This window comes from Gallus gallus, chromosome 11 (assembly GCF_016699485.2).
Source record: "Gallus gallus isolate bGalGal1 chromosome 11, bGalGal1.mat.broiler.GRCg7b, whole genome shotgun sequence".
NCBI classification, from domain to species: domain Eukaryota; kingdom Metazoa; phylum Chordata; class Aves; order Galliformes; family Phasianidae; genus Gallus; species Gallus gallus.
In genome coordinates, this window is record NC_052542.1 from 13,407,986 (window position 1) to 13,433,351 (window position 25,366).

Below are 25,366 nucleotides of genomic sequence, written 5' to 3' on the forward strand. Positions count from 1 at the left end.
GACTTAGATGTGCATCAAAAAATGGAAAAAAAAATCCATTATTATTTTCTGTGAAAATATTCCAAAGCTTTCCCATTTCCAAGAAAATATATAACTTGAAGGGGGAAAAAATGGTAAGGCCAACTCCATCCTTACATTTAAAAGAAATCCTTCAGAAAAATAAGGATTGTTTTAGTAAGACTGTGAAGGAACATGGATACAGATTCATGAAAATAGGGACAACAGCTGTCCCCCACTGCCAGATATAAAATCTACCTTATTTTGCTAGATTGAATGCTGAAAATTATGATAGTATGTTAATTTAAAGAGATCGATGAGTAGAAACTTAACAGCAAAGTTTTGTTACCGTTAAGCGAGGTATTCTTCATTGGCAGCGCTGGGGCAGCATAGAGATAGCACTCCAAAACTGCTCCACCAGTTCATCGTTTGTGATCAGGTTTTATTTCCATATGTATAACATATTCATTACATTCCCAAATTCATTAACCTATCCACCCCCAATGACTGCCTAACTAACGTACCCTTATTTGGCAATCTTCGATGTCATCTAGCCTTCGAGCATAATGATTGTCCATTGTTAGTTCTTGGGGTCGTTCACTTCCTCCAACACTCCTTTTGTCCCAAAGATTGCTGTGGATTGTAAGGACAATCGAGAAGTCTCGGCATATACAGATAAGGAAGACAAAGGGGAACATCTTGATGCTGTCTGTCACATTTTAGTCATCCCATTCTTGTTTCTTTTGCCTTATTACAGCAGACCAGCCTTACATCATGTCTCCCCATCTATAATACTGCATCACAATTATCATCCACAACATCTAAAGACTACTGTGATGTTGCAAACAAGCATTAACAGAATATTTTGTGTAATTACTTCTTCAAATAGATGTCACTATTTAAAATGAGATCTAATAATCTTCTGGCTAGTTGCAGTTCTGAGTAAGCACCAGACGTTTTCAGCTTCTTTGAAAAACAGACGTCTAAAATAATTTACTGGTTGATACTCAAACAGTTCAGCACTGTTATCAGACAGTCATCAAATACTGCATATTTATTAATTTTACCCATTTATTTCCTCATTTGATGACATTCCACTGAAAAACATATCATGTGGCCTGTGAATGAAATTACAACCTATGGGATGCTGATAGCTCAAATTCTGGATTTCCTGCATCGTAATGCATTTTTTTGTTTGTTTGTTTGTTTTTTCCTGTGCTTCATTTTTTCCCATCTAGAAAATAGGATTGTCAAATAATTCTCTCACAGAATAATTTGAGATCTATTGATGAAAATGGTCCATCAGGGCTGTGGTGTAACTAAATAACATCCAGACTTCCTCTGAAAGCTCTAGACATAATAGGATAAAACACTAGATTTTTATTCTCTTCAAACTCACAGTAGTTGTTCAGAAAAGTTCTCTGACCTTCAAGAAAGTTTTGAGCCCACATCAGCAGATTAATGTACTTTCCTCAAACCATGTTATGATTCAGGGAAATCAAATCTCAGAGTGATTTGTGCCCCTCTTTTGCTATGGTTATAACTTTATAGGAATCTTAGGATGTGCACTAGTTGTTCTTTACATTCAAGGGCTGTTAGAAAAGGATTTATATCTGAAGCTTAATGTGTAGATGTACCGCAGGTTGTCCAGTTTCCTAATACATCACAAGGATAACTGTATTCAACTATGAAGCTGAAGTGAGACGTTTTCCACAGAGGTCTTCCACTAAAGTCAAGGGGACTTCAGATCAGCAGCAAAACATCTGAAAATTTACTTCATAGTCCACAGCAGCTGCAGCCATCACAGTTATAGGCACTGGTCTCCATGAAGGAATCTTTCAGGGCAAACACAGCACAGAAGCACCCAGTATAGCTCTGTGTTTATGTTAAACATTTTATCAGCACGAGAGGAGAGTTCACACACCCCAACAGAACACGAAGGCAATGTGGCAATAAGCCCTGGCAATTAACTTCCTGTTCTTCTGAGGAGAACAGCGGTGCTGATGCTGATGAAACTGCCAGCTCTGGTCTCTGAGCAGAGGAAGTGAACATAGTGCATAAGCTACCTTCATCTGCTGGCTCTGGGGCACAGCTGCCTTTGGGCTATAGAGTTGTTGTGCCCTAGAGTTACTGTTAAGCCAGTCACAGTACTATGTGTTAAGAAGATGGCACCTTTAGTCGTAGTTTGAACTAGAGACAAATTAGATACTTCTCATAGTCAGAACACGGAAATTATTTAATTTGGGGGTTGTTTATTTCACAGTTTTTGCATAAGCAACCCAGACAGGCAGGTAAGCTGCAGAAGAATGTGAGAAAACTGAGTTCAGAATTTGTAGTTACTGCTTGCAACTGTCTGAACAGAATTTTGTTCCTGTATTCCTTCTCTCCTTTGAGAGGAAAGTAAAGCTGGATACAGTGTCCCCTTCACACTCATTAGATCTGTTCCCTGAATGTCTTCTTCCTTTTAGATGAAAAAAAAAAAAAAAAATTATAATATTATAATAGGATCTCCAAGGTTGTCTTATTCTTGTTCATCCTGTACAATCAGAGCTGTTGAGAAGGCATATGGATGATTTTTTTTTGTCTTAAATTAACAATAGTTTTAACTAAGGTGCCACATCAGAAGAGCAGTAATGAAATGCATAGGCTAAGAGCACAGCTGTGACTTTCAGATTTTGCAAGGCTGTCAGCTAGAGAAAATATATCTTTTCCTGTAAAGTGGGGAAATTTATTCCATAAGACTTTGAGAGAAAATAAATTTGGTACTTCACAATGGTATTTATTCAGAGTCACTTCTCAGCTAACCACTTCTTAATGTTCTCACAATAGTAGGAATCTCATAAGCATCTCAACGCACCTTAAATTCTTACCTCTGTCAAGAGTCAGAAGCAAAGTTTATAAAAAGATCTGGCATCTTTTATTTTGCTGGAGAGATTCTTTTAATCAGTTCACAGTTTCCTGGTATATGTATAATTTTATGTAGCAAGGAAAAGATGAGCTTATCTGCACTGACTTTGCAAGTTCAGAGATATTTGGCTTTGAAATTTACAAACAGATAGGATCCATGACCAGAATTACAAATGTAGATAGGCACAACACATTTAGAATTGCATTTCTTTTCTTCTGATTTGTTTCTCCACACCTTGTCATTGCTTGTGTAACATATCAACAGACCCAGGACAGACACAGTAACATAAATGCCATTAGACCACATTCATATTAGAAGGCAGGCTCTGGTTTTGTATTTACAAATATACATGCTAAGATTATTCATATTTTAGAAGAAAGCTGTACATGAGATAATACAGGGGAATAACAAGAAACAAGAAATGTTCAGTTTTAAGCGCTTTCCTATTGCTGTACCTGGAGAATCTCCACTGCATTCCATGGAGTTTAAATATGAATGTCTGTTCTTCATGTTTGTAAGGTCAGAGCACACATGTGTGATGGTTTCTTTGTGTTTGGATTTTACTAACAGGAAAGCAAGAGAGGAGCCAAGGTGTAGGTCTGTGTGTCTTACAGGAAAGACTGGGTTCAGCTGCTCCAAAGTAATTTGCTTCCAGGTGGCATATGAGTGGCAATGAGTGCTTAAGCTCATTTAGGAGCAGGGCTTCACTCTACTTGCAAAACAAGCTTGGCACTAATTAGCTCTTTAAATCACTGCCAGGTGGGCATACAAAATGAACAAACGTTTATCTTCAATGTAGTCATTTCCAAATTATGGTGAGATGTTTTCTGAGAATAGAAGACATCTTGAGTATGTTGTACTTTGACTCTACCTGCTCTGTAACTAAGCAGAGAACTTGTAGTTCTGGTATTGCTCCTGTATTTTGCAGTGTGTTTCTTTTCAGTTTCAACCAGGTAAGTGGTAAAAGGTCCTTTCTTGGAAATGGCTGCAAGTATCAGAATTCACATTGTGAGAAGTTTAAATATTCAGGAATTCTTTTCCAAAGCAACAGTTGAAAATCACTGCAAGATTTTCTGCACTCATCCTTGTCTTTTCTCAAGAAGAAAAGCAAACCCACAAAGCCTTAAGAAATGAAATCTGTCTTTGACTTTATTTCTATGCCTAAATTTGACATACATATGTTTGAAAATCAAGTCTTTTGTTATTTAGCAACTGAACCTGTTTGCAAATTTAATGATATGGTGTCCAGCTTTTTTTTTTTATTAAGATAGGAGAGCTTAATTTTACCTATAAAAGCTCTTGAAGATCTTGAAGCTGTACTCTGCTAACACTGCTAATACTTTTCTGTTTACCTACTACAGTGCACTTTGGGCATCTGTTACTTTTGGCAAATCTGAATTGATGTTGTTTTAAATATGGAAGAGAAGATCACAGCTGCATGCCCTAGCTGTAATTCCCAAAGAACCTGAACTGTGCCATCTATTGATAACTAAGTAATTCTTTTGGTCCAGTATAAAAAGGCTCTGCTAAGTGCTGCTCTGTTTGACTGTTTTTATGATGGAAAACCTTTAGGTAAAAACACTGTTGGAGAATTTTTTTCAGAAATTTGGAAGCTGCATATTGTGAAATGAAGAGAGTTGTCCCCTTGTTCTTAAGCTTTAAGTTTTGACTGTTGAATATATGCTTGTCTTTGTTAAAAGCTTTAATTGTAGGCCTTGAATCTGTAGTTGACTTCACATGTTCTTGGCTTGCTGACTTTGCTCTACCCTCTTAACAGAATAAATGATCTCATGTAATAACAAACCTGACAGATCTTCATAATTGATCGCTATTCTTCACAGATGAAGGGCATAGGAAGCAAATAGAATAAAGCAGTGTAAGTATCGTGAAATGCAAGTATTGATTCTTTTAATAGCAGTACTGCTTGTCTCTGTAAGTGCCCACTTCAGCAATAAGAAATTATGGGGAAAAAGAGAAGTGGGAAGTAAAAATTAGAATCAAATGGGGGGGGGAATATTACAGATAACTCAGTGAGGGCCTGCCAAGTAGTCTTTTTGCCTAAAGATTCAGCCTTATGCAAAGCCTTTAACTGTATCAATAGATTATTTTTGAGCTTTTGAAGGCTAAACAGGTGTAACTGAGGTAGGGGTAATACATCAGCCCAGCTGGAACTGGTTACAAGTTAGTGATGTTCAAGACTCCTTTAAATGATTGGAATGACTTACAGATGAGTGATTGAGAGGTACTGTGGGTAATGGATAGAATGATGTGGGGAGGGCTGCTTGTACCTCTTACAGCAAGCTTGCAATCTAGCAAATTGTGCTTTCAGAGCCCGATGTCCTTGATAAACAAGAAATGGCAAGACTTATTAAAGTGCAGTCCAATCATTGTTATACCCTGATACTGGATGAGATAGGTGTCAAGTTCTGTTACTGCTGAAGTTTTCACAGCATCTGAATGATCTCATTTGAGGTGTGTGAGAAGACACACTGGCATAATATGTGCACACCTATTCCCAAACCTGCAAAACCACTGCAGGAACCCTTTAACCTAGTCTTTCATCTTCTCTTATACACCAATGTTGTCTCGCAATCTGCTCCCACTGAGCACACTGCAGTTGTCTAACGAATTTCACATTCAGATGGTTGACTCGCATTACACTCCACAGGGTCATATGAATGTTCTGAAACTGACAGTTGTGATTACAAGTTAGTTGGGTAAGAAGAGGACCCCTGGGCACAAATCTCTGATGTACCTGAAAATTTTTTTGGCAGCAGTGACTAAATCTATCCCAAGCCTACAAGGTCAATTTGCAGCTCAGTTGCTATCCATATTTATCTGCCTCACACATGAAAATTTTGTTATGACAGTGATAGGATCTGTAGGAAATACCTCAAGTAGTTTCTGTGGATAGCCTATAATGTTTGTTCAGTCGAAACAATCTTCCAGGATATTTCATTCTCATGATGATGATATCTTCTATTATTTTTAAGAAAAATAAGTTCTTGGAGTAATACAGTTCACCTTGGTTTCAGATTTCAGTGGCCTGTAGCTTGGTAAACCTTGGACACGCCACTGTAATGAGTGTAAGCATTGTTCTACTGAACAGTGGAGGAAATTGCTTGTCTGCTAGAAGGGACAAGGGTACAGTGTATGATCATTAAGTTACCTGAATTTCATGTGTTAGGCATGATTTCACATCTCCAAGGCACTTAGGATTTTCCTTCTGTTCCATATTTTTTCTGTTCCTGTTTGCACTCGCTACCTCTTTTCTCCTAAGCACTTCCAGCTTCTGATGATTTGTCAGTAGGCGTTTGTACTGAAATCTCATGTATTTAGTCACAGCAGCGGTGTGACAAAAATACCAGATAACTACAACTACAAAAGGGAGGAATCACTCATACATGTCATCTAAATTTTAGAAGTAATAGTATTTTTTGGAGCAAACAGAAGGGGCAAAAACTTTGGCTGCTGAAACTGGTTTTAAAGCATACAGCATAAGGTGATACTTGAAAAGTTTTGAACTTCATCTCTTGCCTGAGAACCACGTTTCAGTCTGTAGAACATCCCAAGCAGTGCATGGCATGTGTGATATAGGTACGTGCCAGAGATGGAGGAAGGTTTTTACTATGAATTTGTAATTTCCTAAATGAAATGGTTGACTCTTCTCAGCTCCCAGGGCAGTCCACCTGTGAGCTGTTAAATACCGCTAAAAATAAGAGTTTCATTTCTCTGAAGTAGCTGTTTAATATTGAGACAGTGTAGCTGATATTTTTCTCTGATCTTCAAGAAGAAAATCGTGTAAGGAACATTTCAAAGTGGCTGGGAGAAATGGTGGTATTTTGCTGGTAGGCTGTAACATGGGGGGATGCTGGGGGGAATAGCTTCCTCCAGCACAGCCTTACATGTGTTCTGTAAGTTGTAATATATCTAGGTAGTGTGAGAGTTCAAGAACTTCAGCATTCAAACACTGTCACTGCAATTAATTGCACCAAAGGCCTAATATACCATATGCTGAAGCCAACAGGAGTATTTTCATCAGCTGGAATGAATTTTGGATCAGGTTCAACACAAAAGAGTTGCAAACTCTGCAGCTCCTACTGTCAGAGGAGCTCTCCGCTCTGTCAGCTAAAAGAAAACTCACTATTAGCTGAGTTCATATTGTCATCTGAGATACTGAACACACAAACAATTCTGCAAGCGTAGAAGGTAGCATGCTAGATAACAACAGGCACAAAATGCATGTTAGTATCTTCAGAAGCACCAACTCTATGTACTGTATATGTGCTGTGATATGCCTTTCACAAAGTTTTTGCTCAGCTGAATTAGTCTTTTTAGTCTCATAGTTAATCATAAGACCATATCTTAAAGTTACTCAACAGAGAACATTCTCTAAGGTAGGGAACTAAAATACAGGGAATGGAAGTGCAGGTTTTTTTCAGCACCTATATGCAATTCTTCCTCATGACCTAAAGGAAAGTTGCTTTAGCTCTTTCTCCATCATTATTCAATTGCTAATGTAGCAGTTAAACTTAAGTAGGGATCACAAAATGCTAGGAGTGTTCTATTGTGAATGTACACTCTTGCTGTTATCAACCTGGAATACCAGTCCTGCAAATTTTCGCTTTTTATTTACGAGTTTCTAAGCACATTTCTAGAGGGAGATGTTACAATCTCTGTCAGGGATACAAACAATAAAATATTACTACATAGGTGGCATCTCTGAAGCTACAATACAATCCAATCAAACTGACACAACTGATAAAATTTGGTGCTACAACTCTTGCAGAGTCTTTACAGCAACTCTGAAATGCTTGAGTACAGCATGGTTCTGAAATCAGTATGATGTTTTTGCTATAAAAACACACTACACTCATGCCAAAGAATAGTGTCCTTCATTGCAGTGATTTAGTGCTCCATCCCAACCCCATTCTCATCAGGAATTGGCCACCAGAGACAGCTTGAAGTGTTTTGCTCCTTTTAAACAAGAAATCTAAATTAGTGGAAGCTTCAAATGGAAATGTATATTTTCTTCTGATACCAGAAAACTCTGTCCGTTGCATCGATAACACTGATTGATTCTAAATTTGCTAATCTTGTTGAAAATGATTTTATTGTGCTTTCTCTGAGTCTAGTAAATGAGGATGGAAAGTGATAGTTACAGTAGATACAGTGTTATGCAGCTGGTGAGTCAATTCCTAAATTCCAGCGTGTGGGAGTTGTATTGTTTGAAAAAAATAATGTAGGGCTGGATTATAAATGTATCTTTAGCCATACTGTGTGCTTTGCTTATCTTACATGGACAGCTGCAAAAGCAATGCCTCCTATTTCATTTTGGTGGCCCATGATGTCTGAGGCAGATGCTGGTGGTATGGCAGTAGAGGTTGAACCTTCCTGCCAATATTCCATTACGTTTTTTTGCTGTGCTACAGATGGCAGCAGAGGGGCAGTCTGACAGAACGGTGTGTGATGTGGAAGTGTGTTTGAAGCGAAGGTGTGTCACTGAATTCCTCCATGTGGAAAAAATGGCTCCTATTGACATTCACTAAAACTTTCACTACATTATTTTCAGAGCCACTTATATGTTTCTTGAAGAACTAGCTGTATATTTATTAGGCATTTCTTCCTTAGAGGAGAAAGTTTTGGTCTCATATTATCACTGCTCATTTGATGACAGGAGAAAATATTAACTGTATTTGTCTTTGAGATATTTTTGATTATATGCTACGCAGTATCACAGATTTTAAGGCTAAAAGACGCCAATCCGCCAATATGAATCTTGTCAAAGAATTCCACTGACTTCTGCAGCCAAACCCCAGAAACTTGTTCAATAACTATCAAAGTCTTCAACACTTCTTGTTGTTGTCCTCTCCTCTTCCCCTAGGAGCAGTGTAAATTTAAATGAAAGAAGCTTTACCGTGCTTTGAAATAATTTGGTACATGTTGACTTCTAAGTGTCAAATGCTGTTATTAGACCTGGTGGGAAGGATGAAAAAGACTGCATTTTTGCATGGCACGAAATATGCTGTTTGTAACATAAGCTCAGAGCAAGTCTCCCACTCCAGCACGTTTCCTACTGCTTTCCCATATTGCTGCAAGTGATACCAGAGAGCTAGACAAATGAAACAGATTTTAGTTTTTCAAAGCTGCATCTTTCCTTCTTTCATCTTTTCTCTGCTTATCTCTTGCTGTTGTTCAGACCCCCTCTAGGAGGAAGATTAAAGAACAATATGGAAAAACAAAGGAAACAACAAGAGCGTTTATTTTTAAAGAAGCCTTTCTCAAGAGCCTCTGCTCTCAAATACTTACCATCAGGTTTTAATTTTGTTGTTTGTTTTTGTGTTTAAACACATTCCACTCTGTCATAAACAATCCTTGTGCAATTTCTAGTGTCAGGAAGCGAAACTTGGGGCTTGATTTAGTTGTATAAAGGTACAGTTACAAGGAGAAGCAGATGGCAGATAAAATAGTGGGTGAGATTTTTGTCTGTCTAGCCATCCGTTCATTTATTGTTCGTTTCCATCTGTCTTTGCCTCGCTTCCAAGATTGCATTGTGTATTTTTCTAAGTGCTGTTAAGTGCCAGAGATTTAACTGAGTGCTACATTAGCTTCCCTCAGCAAGAAGAAATACTATTTGGTTACACTGAAATTATTTTCTGTTCAGATTTTTTTTTTTTAAATGTTTTTATTTGTGTTTGCAGAAGGCTTTTAGAAGGTTTATTGGGTAGCCCTTCTTAACTGGAGATATTTTACCTGCAGTGTAGGTCGTGCTTTAGGGCTTTTCTTTCCTTCACTGCTCACATCGTATTATTATTTTCTGTAAGACTTATTCAGCAAAATACTTTGCTGAGTAAGTCTTACAAAAGGTGAAGTTTCATTAGCATGGAAAAGGATAGGTTTCAGTCAGGTAGGTGAGGAGGTTGTATTCATCATTTAAGATGACTTTCCTGAATCCCAAGCAGGTCTGATCCCACTGGTGGTAGTTCCATTAGAAGGGACATAAATTTCTTGCTTTTGTCACCCCTGCTGGAGTATAGGGATGGTAATGCTACTCTCAGGTGCAAATAGCTGGTTGAAAAGGATAGTTACACAATACCAAATATTGACTATTTGTATACGATGTTTGAAGCTGTAAAAACACCAAAACTCTTTTCACATTTCTTTTTCTGGAGTTACGGCTGTATTTTACATGTCACATGAAAATCCGTGTGTGGATTACCATCAGCTTCAAGTTAGAGGATTAAAGTAAAACTGCTAAAATGTCACAGAATCCACGTATAATAATGATAGAATTATTGAGTGAACTGAATGATGTGATGTTAACAATTCCAGGATGTAGAAAATGAGATGAGTGCTTTAAGTTAGACAGCCAAAGCTAATGGCCAGGCATTGATGTCAGGACCTGTTGGGGGAAGGCCATGGGAACTGACCCAGGTCAGATCTGCTACTGAGAGGGGATGTATGTTTTGAAGGAAAGATCAGGGGCTGGAGGTGAGGGTACTTAACTTCAGGTCATCAAAGCAAGATGATAATTTTAAAGACTTAAAAATACAAATTCTGTCATCTTTGAACACCTAGAGGCAGTTACTGCTTTGTTCTCACTGTGGTTCTCTTTTAACTGTGCTTTCAAACTTTCTGGTTACTTGTTCTGAAATAATGATTGTGTGAGTCGACTGAAAAACTTCACAATGTTGCTTAAGATTTTAACAAATTCTCAGCCATAGCAGGGGAATGAATCCTTTCTCCTTACTCTATTTCCAGGATCCACGTTCTCCCTCCTTTTACGCATATGTGTCCTGACCTCCTGTGTTAGCTGTGAAATACTTAAATGTTGCTGGGCACTGAACATCACTGTAGAATCAACTCATCCTTGAAATGCCACACAACTCTACCAGCAACTGCTGTGCTATTATGAAAAGAAAGATATGCAAGTTATTTCTCAAGTTTGTAAAATGCCTATTTTGTTATCAGCTTAAATATATTACTGGTTGTTTTCATTATTATTTTTCACTGAGAAAACTTTATGCAGTAGACTTCAATGAAAACCATTTGGGTAAGAATTATAGGATTAAGAAATGTAGGATTAGAATCTCTTTTCATAGAGAAATGGCTTTTCATCTGTAAGCAGTTATTTTCTTGCACTACAATGGGAAGTTCCCCAAAACTCTATGCCTGAATTTCTGAAAGGAATAATCCCATCATGATGATTCCCATATGTTTTGTAAAGAGAAAAAATAGCTGTCTATACTCAATTTGCTTGAAAAATATGCATTCAAAATATTTGTTGTATATTTATAGTGGACACAGATACAGCATATCTTAATGTCTTGTAAATAAGTGCTTTTTTGGTTTGATGGCCATTTTCATGTTTTAAGCCTTTTTGAGATACCATTCTGTTGAAATCTTAGCTGACATGTTTTGTTTCCTGCCTTTTTATGACATTTCAGTGGTTTGGGGCCTGAATTCTAATACCTCTCTAAATCTGATTTATTTTGTTGTTTTATTTTTGAAGTTGCACGGTCACCTCAAGGCTGCTAGGATGTTCAGAATGAAAAGAAGCAAGGAATGTTCAGTCTGTTTTACAAACCTGGCAGCACCATGACGTGAACTGTTCTCTGTGTGCTCTCATGGGAGACTCCTGGTCTGAGGAGACTCCAATCTTTGTAAAAATACCACAGCCAGCTCCTTTGCCATGTTCCCGTAGAGATTCTGGGCACATAGGGAAATTGTGCTTACTGTCCTCAGAATTCCTTCCTTACCATCTGCCTATGGGAGATGTCATACTGAAAGCCGCCCATTATAGACTAGACTAATTGCTCTGAATTCCCTGACTACTTAGATGCCATAATGATGTTACTGATTTTACCAGCATAGTCAGTCCCATGTGTAGAAAATGTTTTCATGTTATACTCCCATCAAGCTATGCAATAGCTAACTTCATCACCATTTTCCTTGGCACCTTTATGTGTGGGTGCAGAGAGAACTGCAGTATCTAGGATATACTTGTGAGATCCCTAAGGGTAGTACTAATTCCTTAATGGCTACCACAATTCATTCCAGTGAAATACTGCTTGCATTTTGTGATTCTGTTTTCAGGCAAAAGAACATTTCTAGTCTGACAAATAGACTAGATTCCTTAAAGTGTTTATGAAAGAGGAAGAGAGCTGTTACTGTGGGTTTGGAAAGACAGCCTACATGACACTGTATTTTGGCAGTAATACATGAATAGGAGAGAGATGAAGCTGTGAAATTGAATCATGATATCTCAACAGATGGTCATAAGAATCATAAACATGAAGTGAGTGCATTGTATGTTTTACATGACTCTGAAAAGATTTACATTCATGTTTTACCTTAAAAGGAAATAGCTTTGCTAATCTAGATCTGTACTACATTAATTTTCAAAGATACAGTATCTCCATTGCACTCTAAGGTAGATTATTAGTTATTCTGAGCCAGGAGGCATGTAAAGAATGATGAAAGAGAATAGGCTTCTACTGAATTTATCAGAATAAGTTGATGAATTGTATGTGAAAAGGGAGGTTGGAAATATAAGTATGTTCTACATCCTTGCCATGACAGACTATGGAATATTTATAATAAATGGAGACATAAAGCAGGAATAATCTTCCCCATGACCTCACTGTGACAAACTGGCTTCCTAATTCTTGCTGAGTGCTGATTATTACTTGGCTAACGCTCTCAGCTGAAGATGAAGCATGTGCTAAGTTGCAGGAATTCTTACAAGTAGGCTGAGCTATTTTCAGAAGGGCAATTTTAAGGACACATTATTGTTTTTACTTGCAAGATTATTTGTTTCTTAAAGCATACAAGTAGATCCACATATGTTGAAAACCATCAGGCAAACAATATGAATGCAATTGCTCGCTTAAGTATTCTATTTTGTGCTTTCAGTGAAGTAGGCTTGTGAAGTGGGGTTGGAGAGCTTGGTGACACGCTATGAGAGGCTTTCTTCTTAAACACTTTTTTTTTTTTTTGAAGGTATATATCAACAGAACAGGTGTAACATTAATAAACTTGCTTCCATTTGTAGCAACTTGAATAGAATGCTACCGGCTAAGGTAGCTCAGAAAGAAGTGGATATAGCATGAAAGAGCAGAGTTAAGTGGTACCTTATTGAGTTTTGTCACTTGCTGGAAAGTTTTGAAATATATTTGTGTACTTCATTACAAAAGGAAGGAAAGGTACAGCTTCTTGTAGCGATTTTGCCACCTGCTTTCAGAATTCTGGAGAAGAGCTACAGTGAGATGGCAGGATTCATGCTACTTGTCATGATTTTCCACTTAAATAAGCATTGTGCCGTTCATTACATAAGATTTCTCCTATGTAAAAACATGATTTTTACCATGATTTGAATTCAGACAAAACTACTTCTAGGCTGTGCTTTGGCAGTGGTAGACCTTAAGCAAAGGTTGACCAGATCTTTTTGGACATACCTAGGCCATGTACTCCCCAAACCTGTAACTAGCTTAGCCAACTGTTCTATTGTGCTGACAGCAATGTAACTAAAACTTTGTACTGTTCAGGTTTAATCTGGGCATGTGATTTTAATCAAATGTACTTGAGCAGTTATCTTGTTGCTCCATTCTCCAGGATGTGCTGTTCCCATTCTAGCACCAACTTTTGATCATTTCCTCTTATGTTTACGCAGCAGTGAGTGGTAGACGTGAGCCCTCTGCAAGCTCACTCTTCCCTTGTTTTCAGAGCCTCATAAGGATAGTCTCTCTGCAATTTTGTTCCACAGATCTCTTGATAAATAGATACAGGGACAAGAGAAAAAGTAAAAAGTGCTCAGGTTTTGCTGATGCTGAGCAGCAAGGATAGCACACTGCTGGGTATAACTGTTTTAGCATTTCTAATAGTAACATCCCTGAAGTATATATAGGAAGGGCTGATCATTTCATTATGATCTAAACACCTATAATTTGCTTTTAAAGTTTTTCCCACATGACATAAGAGTTTCTCTAAACTGATTCTGCCATCTCAACATGCAGTCCGCTTCTATGATACAACACTTCTATTCCAAAATTAAGACCACTAGGGAAGATCAGTGGAGACAACTATCTCACAAGGACCGTGTAAAACATCAAACAGTATGAGCAGGCACCTTTTAAGTTCTGGATGAGCTGTAGGAAGTTTTTGCTTGTATAAAGTCTCATGGACTGCCTGAATTTAAATCTCCCGAATCTGTGAAAACAAAGTATTTTTATTTCTTTCTGATCCCAAATATGAGATTTTCTCATTCTACCTACATCCAAAAGCATTGAGTAACGCTGACAAGAGAGAAAAGCTATCACCAAGCTCAGTAGTGTTTCTTCTTCCTCTGTAGTCTGAGCTCTGCAGTATTATCAATATAAGCATACTGGTAATCCATGCAATGTTTTTAAATTAGTAGGCATATCTTAGTTTCTCAAATGGATCAGCATTTCTCCTATTTTATAAAAATGCGACAGCTTTGTCTCCAAGGTTGATTTCACAAGAATGGAAACTTTCAGTTGAAACTTTACTACATGTAAGAATCTTCAGACTGTCTGAAGAGCATCTTTTGCAGGTATACACTGTATTGTTGATTGCAGCTCAGCTGACCTTGTAAAAAAATCTCAAGCAAATCTTAATAGTGAGATTCTTACATATCTCATTTTCACAAGATATCACAAACTTTTGCATAAAATATACTGGAAATCTAATCATATCCTTTCCTAGTAGCGTGGGTTATCCTGCCATCTCTCTGCCAAAGAGATGTTTGCTCTTAATTATTAAGGATTAAGCCTATGATGGAAGATCTTCAGTCAAGTCCTACTATTATTTTCAAATCAAAGACAAACAGATGCAGCATTATAGTGAACTGTATCAGAAGTTGGGCATTTTTTCTAGGGACTGCAGGAAACTGGTTTGCTTATGACTGAATCAAAGATTCTGCCTGGACTTTTCGGTTAGGATGGCAGAGCAACAGTATTGAACAGATTGTTGAATGAATGAAAGCCCTAGAACAGAATTTCAGGCTATGCTATGTCTTACAGGTTCAGAAGCTGTTCACATTTTTTGTTGCTACAGGCTTAAATCTGTGATGTCTTATGGCTATTGTCAGTGCCACAGAGGGTAATTCTAATCAGAAGATTGTGTCAGAACAAAAGGTCACAGAGTTTAAAAAAAAAAAAAAAAAAAAAAAGTAACATCTGAATGAGTGTTCACAAGAGAGATGTTCTCCATATCAGATATCTGTAAACATGCAGAGCTCATCCACTTTGCAGGAGCAGAGGTCAAATACTTGCAAAAAGTGATCTCTAAACATGATGGGAACACAGAATTAGAGAAAATGCTCAGGGAAATTGAAGTACTCAGAAGGATTGCTTTTAGGGTTTGTCACTGAATAGATGTTACCTACATAATGTAAAAGGTAGTGCCATACAAATATTGCCTAAAAGAAGAACATAGAACTTATACAGATGTAACAAAAAAAGAAATATATTTTACACTTTACAAATGTTAAGTATTAGCTGCTATGTAGTCTGATAGAGATAAATTTTATACTTCAGGTGAGCTGCATAAAAGCAAGAATGTGTTATATATCTGTAGATAGAAAACTCAGTACCATCATGGCTTCAGTGCTAATAGTGATTCTTATGGTTCAAGTACTTTTGTAACTACAATCATTGGTATAATGCTGCCTTAAAACAGTAGTAGGTAGCTATTTCTTTGCCTATGTGTATAAATACTTAGGACCAGGAAAGGAGAAATCACACAAGAATGAACTACAGGACTTTGTAAGCTATGATATCTATTGTACTGAAGCAGATGAAATAGTAGTATTATTTGTAAACATCTACTTATGTTCCAGTTGCTGGGCTGATGGCAAATCTGGTTGCGTCTGTGGGAGGACAAAGGGACTGTAAGTCACAGAATTATAGAATACCCTGCATTGGAAGGAACCCATGTGGGTCATTGAGTCCAACTCCTTGCTTTATATATAGGACTACTCAACATTCTAACCCTCTGTCTGAGAGCTTAAACGGCAGCAGGTTGGTGCTATGCCCACCATCCTGGGGAGCTGGTTCCATGCCCACCACCCCCTGGTGAAGAACATCTCCCTAACACCCATCCAGGGGAGGGTCATCCCCTAATGGTGCTTCATGACCCTCCTCCCCTCTGTGAGGAGCTGTAGGCCACCATGAGCCACCATCTCAAACTAAGGGACCTCAGCCATTTTTCATTTGCGTTGCCCTCTAGACCCTTTGCCGTCTTTATGGTCCTCCTTTGGATGCACTCTAATAGTTTTATATCTTTAAGTCTGCCTGAAATAAATACGTGAATATTACCTCCGCTCCTCCATAAATTTTGTGTGGGACCTTTGTGCAGCATCTATAGAGAAGCATGCCATATGTGCAGGCTAGCTCTTCTTGGTATTAAAAAAGAACTCAAATGACACCAGCCCTACGTGTATGGGTAGTGTCAGAACTGGAGCTCTGAGGGCTGAATGACAGTAAATTTCTAAGGAACAGGGAAGAAATTGGGACAGAAAAGCAGAAACCAGTGTGGAAAGGAAATGAGGCCCGGACTGCAGCATGCGATCTCTGCGTGACTGTACATTTTGTAGTGAGCTGAGCTGTGTGAGGAGGGCAGGAAGACTTTGGAGTGAGACCTAATTAGACATCTCCCTCATGAGGGCCAGATGATTTCTTTTTCTTTGCAATTATTGTGTGTGTGTGAAGGGTATTTAATTAGGCATGTAGAACTGGTGTTTCTGAGAGTGATTCAAAGCATGCTATTTTTAGTATATTACATTGTTGGATTTGTGGATTACAAACAAATCTGTAAGAACAAAGAAAATGTATTTTCAAGCTCCAGCAATGGTTTAGGACTGACACAATCTACAGCTATGGTAGTTCTCTGCATCTGATTTTTGGGAGATAGCAAGTGTCTATGTAGAAACTATACAGCATCCCAAACAGATTGTAATCCACAAACAAACAGTGTTTGTTTCTTCTTTGACCTACTCACCTTCATACAGTTATTTTGTGGCTTATTGATGTTAGATTAAACTTTGGAGAATGGTGATATTTTTTTTTTTAATAATATTTTCCATTAGTGTCTTAATGTTTTATTTCAGCTGAACTTTTCATTTTCTTTTCAATGATCACCATTATAAAAGATGCCATCTGGGAGCTTTCTCTTTGTAAGCCATCTTCATAGCAGAAAGTAATTTAGCAAGCAGTGGTTAATATGTAACCACTGGACTGATGAGGTGCAGGCTCTGGCTGCTTCGCTATAATTCCACACATTCTGCATCTTTCTAACATGAATATGAAATTGCATGTGGTGCCTTTGTGAACAACCAGGGCACTAATGGAGATATGAAGCCATAAGTACGGAACTTTGTGGTGGTCTATCTGGAATAACTTTGCAATTGACATCTTTTTTTAATACTTGAGCTCCCACCCTAACATTAATTTATAGAATTGCTAGGTAATAAGGAATCTTCTCACAGCTGTTCAGTAATTCAAGAGCCTTTCTCTGCTACTGCATTTACTATGAGGATAAAAACCTATAAAGCACATCGCTAATTTTAGCACAGTAACTGTAGAGTAATTCCAGTCCCTCACAGTTCACTGAATTTTCTTCCAGCTCTTGATTCCTCACTAAGCTCACTAGGTGGCTGTCTAAGAACACGTATTATTTCAGTTGCTGAAATATAGTACTTTCACTGCCATGCCATTTTCTGATCTTACACTGGAGAGCACCCTCTCATCAGCCATGACAGGTACCAGCTGCAAGGTCTGGGCTGAAAGAACCCCTTCCCCAGGAGTACTGGACATCAACTGTCTCTAATTAAAACCATTTTCAGCCTCCATGACCACGAGGAAGTCTGAAGTGCAGAATTAAATATTTATATGAACTAAGTCCAAACCTTGCTTGAACAACTTCCTTGCAACACCAATTTTTCAAATTCTAGGTGTTATTCATACAAGTAAAATCAGGGAATAAGAAACGTTAGGCATAACTAAAGATACATTGTTCTTCCAGTAAGCTGGAAGTGAGGCAAAGCAGCTTCCAGAAACTGGAAGCTGTGAGTTGTGAAAGAATAGATTCAGGAAAAAAAAAGTGTGCTGTTCGTTTAACATCCTTCACATTATTAAAGTCATAGACTCATCTAGATTGGATGGGACCTTCAAGATCATCATGTCCAACCATAACCTGACCTACAGAGTCCCATCAGTAAGCCATGTCCCTTAGTGCTACATCCACGTCTCTTAAATACCTCTGCAAATGGGGACTCCGTCACCTCTCTGGGCAACCTTTTTCAATTCCTATCCCACCTTTCCATGAAGAAATTCTTTCTAATATCCAGTCTAAACCTTCCCAGCACAACTTGAGATTATTTCCTCACGTCCTATTGCTTGTTACCGGAAGGAAGAGACCAGTGGGCCCCTTGCTGCAACCTCCCTTCAAGTCATTGTAGAAAGCAATCAGCTCTCCTCTGAGCCTCCTCTTCTCCAGGCTAAACTGGCCAGTCCCCCCCAGCTGTTTTTCAGAACTGTTGGTTTTCTAGTACCTTCACCAACTTTGCTGCTCTTTGTGCATGCCTGTGCAACACATTATCCTTTTTGTAGTAACTGACTCAAATCTGCAGTGTTCAACATGTGATTTCACCAGTGCCATGTGCAGAGGGGCAGTCACTTCCCTAGTCCTGCTGGCCTGCTTTCTTGGCTACCCAGGCACGCTGCTGGCGTGTGTTTAACCTGCTGTTGACCACCATCCCCAGGTCCAGCTCTGCTGGCTAGCTTTCCAGCCACTCTTCGCTAGGCCTGTACCACTGCATCCTGTATTACCTTATTGCCAGATGTCCTTACTACCAGATGTGGTTTGAGTTTGGCTTGTATGTGCTGATTTTGTATGGTTATGAATCCTTTAACTTATGGGAAATTACATCTGATTGAGATGAAAATTGGACCCCAAGGCTCAGACTGAGCTGAACGTTGGACACGTATCTCTGTTTTCCAGTGCTTTTCATTGGAAATCCTGACTTATGAAGGAAAATATGCATGAATCTCTCTCTAGTCCATGTGTCATCCTATTGTCTTCAATACTGCAGAATATAAAGCACAGAATAGGACCACACAGGACTGCATCTCTCTAGAGCACATCTGAATCTTTCAAACATGGTCTGTGTTACTCTGTATTACCCCAGACAGATGAGTTATGGAATAAGCAGTATCTTGTCTTTGCCCTAGTGTAATTGCAGCAAAGCTGAATCAGCACTTGGCTGGGAATGATATTAATTGTCTATGCATGGGTAGGGAGAATAGTAGGGAATATTAATGTTATCTGTACTTGATCAGTTTTTTCCCATTGTTGTATTTTCAACAGGATACTTATGTTCCATAAAACAATATTTTTTTCTTGTAGTGTACTCTTGTTGAAAACCTTAAATTTACCTGACACTTTAACAATATTCAATTGGAAAAACTGAAACTAGATACTTCAGGCTGGGGGCTGGGTCAACTCTATATCATCCAGAAAATCTTCAACTGTGAAATAGTTTGTTTCCTGTCATCAGAATACGAAATGCTGATGTACAGCTCACCAGTGCCTTCTGGGAGTTGTAATGCGCTTGTTCACTGCCCAGCTCACATGTTTTTTGGCACCTTGCAAATACATGATACCTTTTCCACGTGAAGATAAATGCGTAGTTTTAAGCCTTCATTTACCATAAATCTTAATTTGTATATTGCAAGTTTAGCTGAAATAATAACAAATTGCAAAAGTGTTTTTGCGTGGCCATCAGGAGAATAGAAAGCTAGCGTTCTTGGCTCAGTATCTGCAGGATTAACATGAAATGCTAAAACATGATACTGGAGCTGATCAAACCACGCAGCCTACACCTGAGGGGAAATTTTCTCATGGAATTCATAAAACTGTCCTTATTTTCTCTTGATTAGATGTGACTGTTAAGGTTTAAACAGAAAGCAGCAACTTATACATGAACAGCAGTGGGAGCCTTACTGTTCCAAAGCCATAACTTGTAATCAGCATAGTTCCCTGTCAAAGCGGATTATCCTAAGACACTTCACAACCAGCTCTGCTCCCACCTCCCCCATGGCTTCAAGGGGGGGAGCTTTAGAACAGGAGAGAAGCAGTGAAAAAGGGGATGCAATTGTCCGAGAGAGACAGAGCTATGTGCCAAAATGTCTGAAGGTTTTGGGACTGTATGTTTCTCACATTATTGTTACTTGATTTTTTATCGCCTGCCATTTTCAAAAAGACACAAATACACTGTTTGTCTCCCTCATATATATAGTTAGTATGCTACAGTAATACAGTTTGGAAGCTGAGGTGTAAACTTTGCTTTCAAAGAGTTCTTTGGTAGTTGCTGGCTGGGATCCATCCAGTAGGCACAAGGTTCAGAAGGTTAATGAGAAGATCAGGGAAGAGCATTTACAAAAGCCACCATCACGAATAACCCAGTTCTTGAAGTACTCTGTCCTTGAGCAAAGTGTGATTGTGTCATCTAGGAAGCTTTCTTTACTTTGGTTATTTCCTGAATAAGAACAGATAGCACATACAAAATAGCAATTTTGTCTTTTTCATTTTTTTCAACTTAATTTAGTTCCTCATATAAACAAAAAGAACTGGCCTGGGAGATTAATACTATGTATGTTGTATATATGTAAATAAGAACAGTTGTATGGCAGAACGTAAAATCTGTCTTGGTAGAGGAATCTCTGTTCTCACCTAAAAGCAAACTAAGTCATGATCTCTCAGCAAAACAGTACTTTACCAGTGTCAATAAGAGACTGCTTATTGCTTAAGTGCAATGCTCCGTTGCACTTGGTTTCATGCAGATGTGAGGTACTAGCTGTGACCCGCCCCAAATAAAAATGGGCATTTAAACAAGCTAACTGAAGAGGGATGTTTGCTATACTGAATTGGGGGTGAATGGTCAAAGGGCTGAAAGCAATGTCATGTTTTGTCAAATCGGATCTGAACACAACAGATGACTGTATCATAAGTGTAATGTCCAGGATGAACCAGAAGATTATCTGCTCTTTTGTTCTCCATTCCCTCTTCCTTCCCCAGTGCAAGTAACAAGCCTCAAATACACTGTCTACCACATTATAACCGACAGTGCAAAATATTGAATACTCAAAACTTGATAATCCACAGGAAAATTGTAGAAGTGGTTAAAATATATGCAATAGTACTGGAATGTATCTGAAAATGCCTGGATGATCTTATGTGGGTGAGAAAAAAATGCCCCTTGTTGTTCACGGATATAACAATGTGTATAAAAGGAATGCACAAATCACCCAACTAAGAACAAGGGAGTATCAGCATAACCTGCACAATATCTCCTTTCTGCTTGTTGCCACTCAGAAGATTAATTCCCTTCTATTTTGTGTTTTCAAGTTATGCTTCAAGGTGGAAAACTAATTTTTGGCCCCCACTGGAACGTGAGTCAAAACCCAATGCAATGTGATGCAAATACTGTATAGCAAACATAAAGCTCTTTAGCCTTGTATTTAGTGATCACAATAGTGATCACAAAACTCAAGAGCAGTGTAATTTCAAACTGTACTCTATAGGTCTGGCATCAACCCTCACCTATTAGATAAGCAGTTCTGTGAACTTCTCACTTCTTAGTTACATGGCTCAGATGAAGTTCTTTCACCACTGCTCACAACCAGTCTACAACATTGTGGCATGGTGCAGGTTCTCTGGCTTAGCTCTGCCATACAAATAGCAGTATGACTGGTAAAATTAAATAGGATTCTTAAAATATACAAACTCTAGTGTAGAATTACTGTACTAAGTAATAAATAAAATGACTCACAAATGTGCCAGATGTTAAATTGTCTTAATTATGTTCTTTATGTCAGCTACCTGAGAGTTGCACTGATATGCTCTTGAATCAATATGGCTGATGTGACATAAGTCTCGTCTAGCTAGAGGCTAGTAGACTGTTTATGACACTGAGCAAGCTGTATACTTAAACAAGAAGCTTATAACCAGTTCATAATTCTCATTGCAAGTTCAATTGCAGTTGAAACAACAACAAAAAAGTCAGAATGAGATGTTAACTGGCCACAAGACGCAACAACAATTTGAGTTCAGAACATGTAATATGGTGGATGTATATGGCAGTTGCCCATATACAGTCTTAAGGTCTCACTCAATAGCTGAATACTTTCCAAATTAGATGTTACAGTTTGTTCATAAGCAATTTTGGTTTGTAACTAGTATTTTAGAAGTGGACACCAAAAACCTCAAAATTAAATTGTGGTAAATGGTACAGTTTGAAGAAGTATATACTACATTTAATTGGAGCTGTGTTTACAGCCTATTATTGACTGCTGGTTGACTTTTCCCCACACACCAGCAAAGACAGTAATAAGTAAATCATGGTAGTGGTGGGCAACATTGTATTTGAAATGTATTTTTACAAAGTCTCAGCTGATGAACTTTCTGCTGACAGGCACTATCTGTGTCTAGAAATGAAAATTCTAGTCTGATTAAAATATTATCTATCAATGGAGAGTGGCTGTAACATTAAATTCTTTGAAAATTAAACTTTTAGTGGTCTTACAAATATAATATTATTTCTTCCTTCACAAAATATGATTTGCATATTGAATCTTCTTATTAAACTCCAATGTGTAAGTGGTGAAATATCACTAAGAGCATGAATAATCTAGAAGCGCTTTCCTTTTTGCGGGGTTTATCTATTTGGGGAAGAAAAAACAAAGGAAAAAAAAAACCAAAACAACTGTGAGATGACTGACAGATTCAGGCTGGACGTTAGGAAACTTTTCCAAAAGACTGGTCAGGCACTGGAATGGGCTGCCCAGGGAGGTGGTGGAGTCACCGACCCTGGAGATGTTCAAGGAAGTTTAGCAATTGTGTTGAGGGACGTGATTTAGTGAGAACTATTGGTTATTGGTGGATGGTTGGACTGGATGATCTTGTAGGTCTTTTCCAACCTTGGTGATTCTATGATTCGTTTGGATATTAAAAGTATAAAATAGAAAACAATCTCAGTGAAAAAAATATTTTTCAACTGTCGACGTTTTATTTAGAAGCATATAGAGAAATCGTTGGTGTGGGGAGAAGACCTCAATTTCTTCTTATTTGTTCAACAGGTATGCTGAATATGCAGTGTGGACATGTGAGTTCTAGTGCTCTGGAGAACGCATTGCACCAGAATGGCTTTTCCTGTGAAAGAGGTCGTAACTGCATCCAGGGAAATCATTAATGGGAGTTCCTCTTATCTTTCTTCATGGAAGGAAAATGTATCCGTTTCTGTGCTCAAGTGCTGCTTCTGCATGAGCCCTGCAGGAATCCTGGCTGCTACTGCAGTTTCCTGCAGTGCCTGAGGTAAGGAGTCACAGCGGTTGCCGTGCATTACCATCCCACAAGCACTATGAAAGTTGGTCAGAAAGAGCATTATAGATAGGATTAAGTATTTTGTACAAGAACAACTCTTGAATCCTGCAGATGTCCTGAATATCTTCAGCTGTAATCTAAATAGAACTATGAGACGGCCAGTATTTCCATGGAAGCACAGGACTGCAAGCAGCAGATTCCTGCCCTGGGGAGAAGGCCTTCAGGCAAATCTGATGCAGATATTACATACAATGATATAAGGAATGGAATTTTTATGTATGCTTTTCTATGACCCCCCATTTACTTAGCATAGGTAAGAATTTCCTAAGTAAATATTCATATCATAAACCTTTTAATATGATTTTTGAATGAGCTTTTGTGTCAGTTCTCCTATGTTGTTACAAAAGGATTATTGAACATTATCACAACGGAACATAATAAACTAATGCTTGGCAGCCCAACTCACCTAAAGGATATTAAGGGTCTGTCTTAAGTCGCTGTAAGTACTCAGTACTTAAGAAGGCTGCGATGTGTGGTGACAGTGCCTTGATTTAATGCTTGGAAAGTAAGTACAAAAGTGAGGGTTTAGCTAAAGGTTCATGCCTCTGTTGGCAGAGTTGAGAAATTAAATCAGATACTGTTCACGACTGAATACTTATTATTGAATAGAAACTACATAAAATATTTATTAGTTTGAAGTATAGTTCTTATAATAGATTTTTTTTTCAGAGAGCATGAGGAAAATTGCTTAGATGTTAAGACATTCAATTTTGAGGTCAGGAATTCAGGTTTCATCTTTAGATCTATTCACCTGGGGCATTCAGACAGGGGACATTGAAAATGAGTCAGCAGCTACTTCCTTTAACCCTGCGCAATGTGCTGACTGTCGGGAGGTGGGTTTTTTGGCCAGAGTGATCTAATTGCCTCTGTCCAGGGCATAGACAATGGCTTGCCATGGGCAGTGCTGCAGACAGCAACCAGTATTTGTGCCGTCTGCAGTGCAAGCCAGTAAATACAGCCCCATTATGTCTATCACTGCCTGTTCTCATGGGAAGCAAGTGCTGCTTGTAAATTGCAAGATAAAGAATTCCAGAAATATATACATCAAAGGGCACATTTCAGTCAAACCAGGACCTGAATTCATTTAGAAGAGAAGAATAGCTGTGCTAATGGTGCATGATGTGCAGGAAGTAGACAGGAAGTTCAGCTTGATTTGGCTTATGTTCATATAAGATTGGCAAGGGAAAAATTTAGGGTATTTTCTAGCAGCTGTATTTTCTTGTTTCAGAACTCCTTCTGATGGCAAGATGACTTACTTCCTTGCCAAAACTCACATCTCTGCAGTCCTTGATAACTGCCAGGCTAACAAGTTGAATGATTCATAAATTTTGCTTTCCTCTTGTGATAGTCACTTTCTTGGTTAGGACTATTATTAAACAGTTTCCCTACTAGCTCTGCTTTCCTCTCAGACTTAGCAATGCTTAGTATTTGCTTTCAAAGTGCAATCAAGGTAGTTCATCAACATTTTGCTTTCAGATCTCATCTGCAATGTCCAGACAGACTGTGACCCATGAGTAGTACTTCTCCTGATCACAATGAGCTTACTGTTAGCACGTTCTTTCCCTGTTGTCTCCTGCTGTATATTGGGACAGCAAGCCTTTCATGACACGCATAGGGTGTTGTACACAGTGGGGCCTCAGTGACTCAGTAGGATTGGGCCTCCATTACAATAGAAATAATAATGGTAATTTATTTTATTGATGCATTTGAATAGAATTTGCTGAAAAGTAAAGGAAATAGGGGTAGTGGATTGTGTTACTATAAAACCACGTGCAGCAAAATATGAAGCTCTCTCCAACATTTCATGTCTTCTGGGCATCCATGCAGTTGAGTTTGATTTACACAATCAAGCCATTCATTAAATATCTGTTTGAGTTTTAGGCAGATGCATCCTTTACCTGAGTGATGAAATCTGAGTACAGGAAAGAGAGCTATTCCTTTGTGAAAAGACCCCATTCTGCTTTATAAAGTGAGCCTTGCAGCAATATACTTCTAGAAAAC

At 38.3% G+C, this 25,366-nt stretch overlaps 1 long non-coding RNA gene across 2 annotated transcripts in view; it reads left to right on the plus strand.

The window, feature by feature from the left end:
- The window catches only part of LOC121111691, a 282,447-nt gene that overhangs the window by 203,726 nt on the left and 53,355 nt on the right, over positions 1-25,366 (plus strand). For both annotated transcript variants that reach the window (XR_006931190.1, XR_006931191.1), the window contains one exon: positions 23,062-23,296. This is a non-coding gene — a long non-coding RNA (uncharacterized LOC121111691). The remainder of the gene's footprint in view (positions 1-23,061; positions 23,297-25,366) is intronic.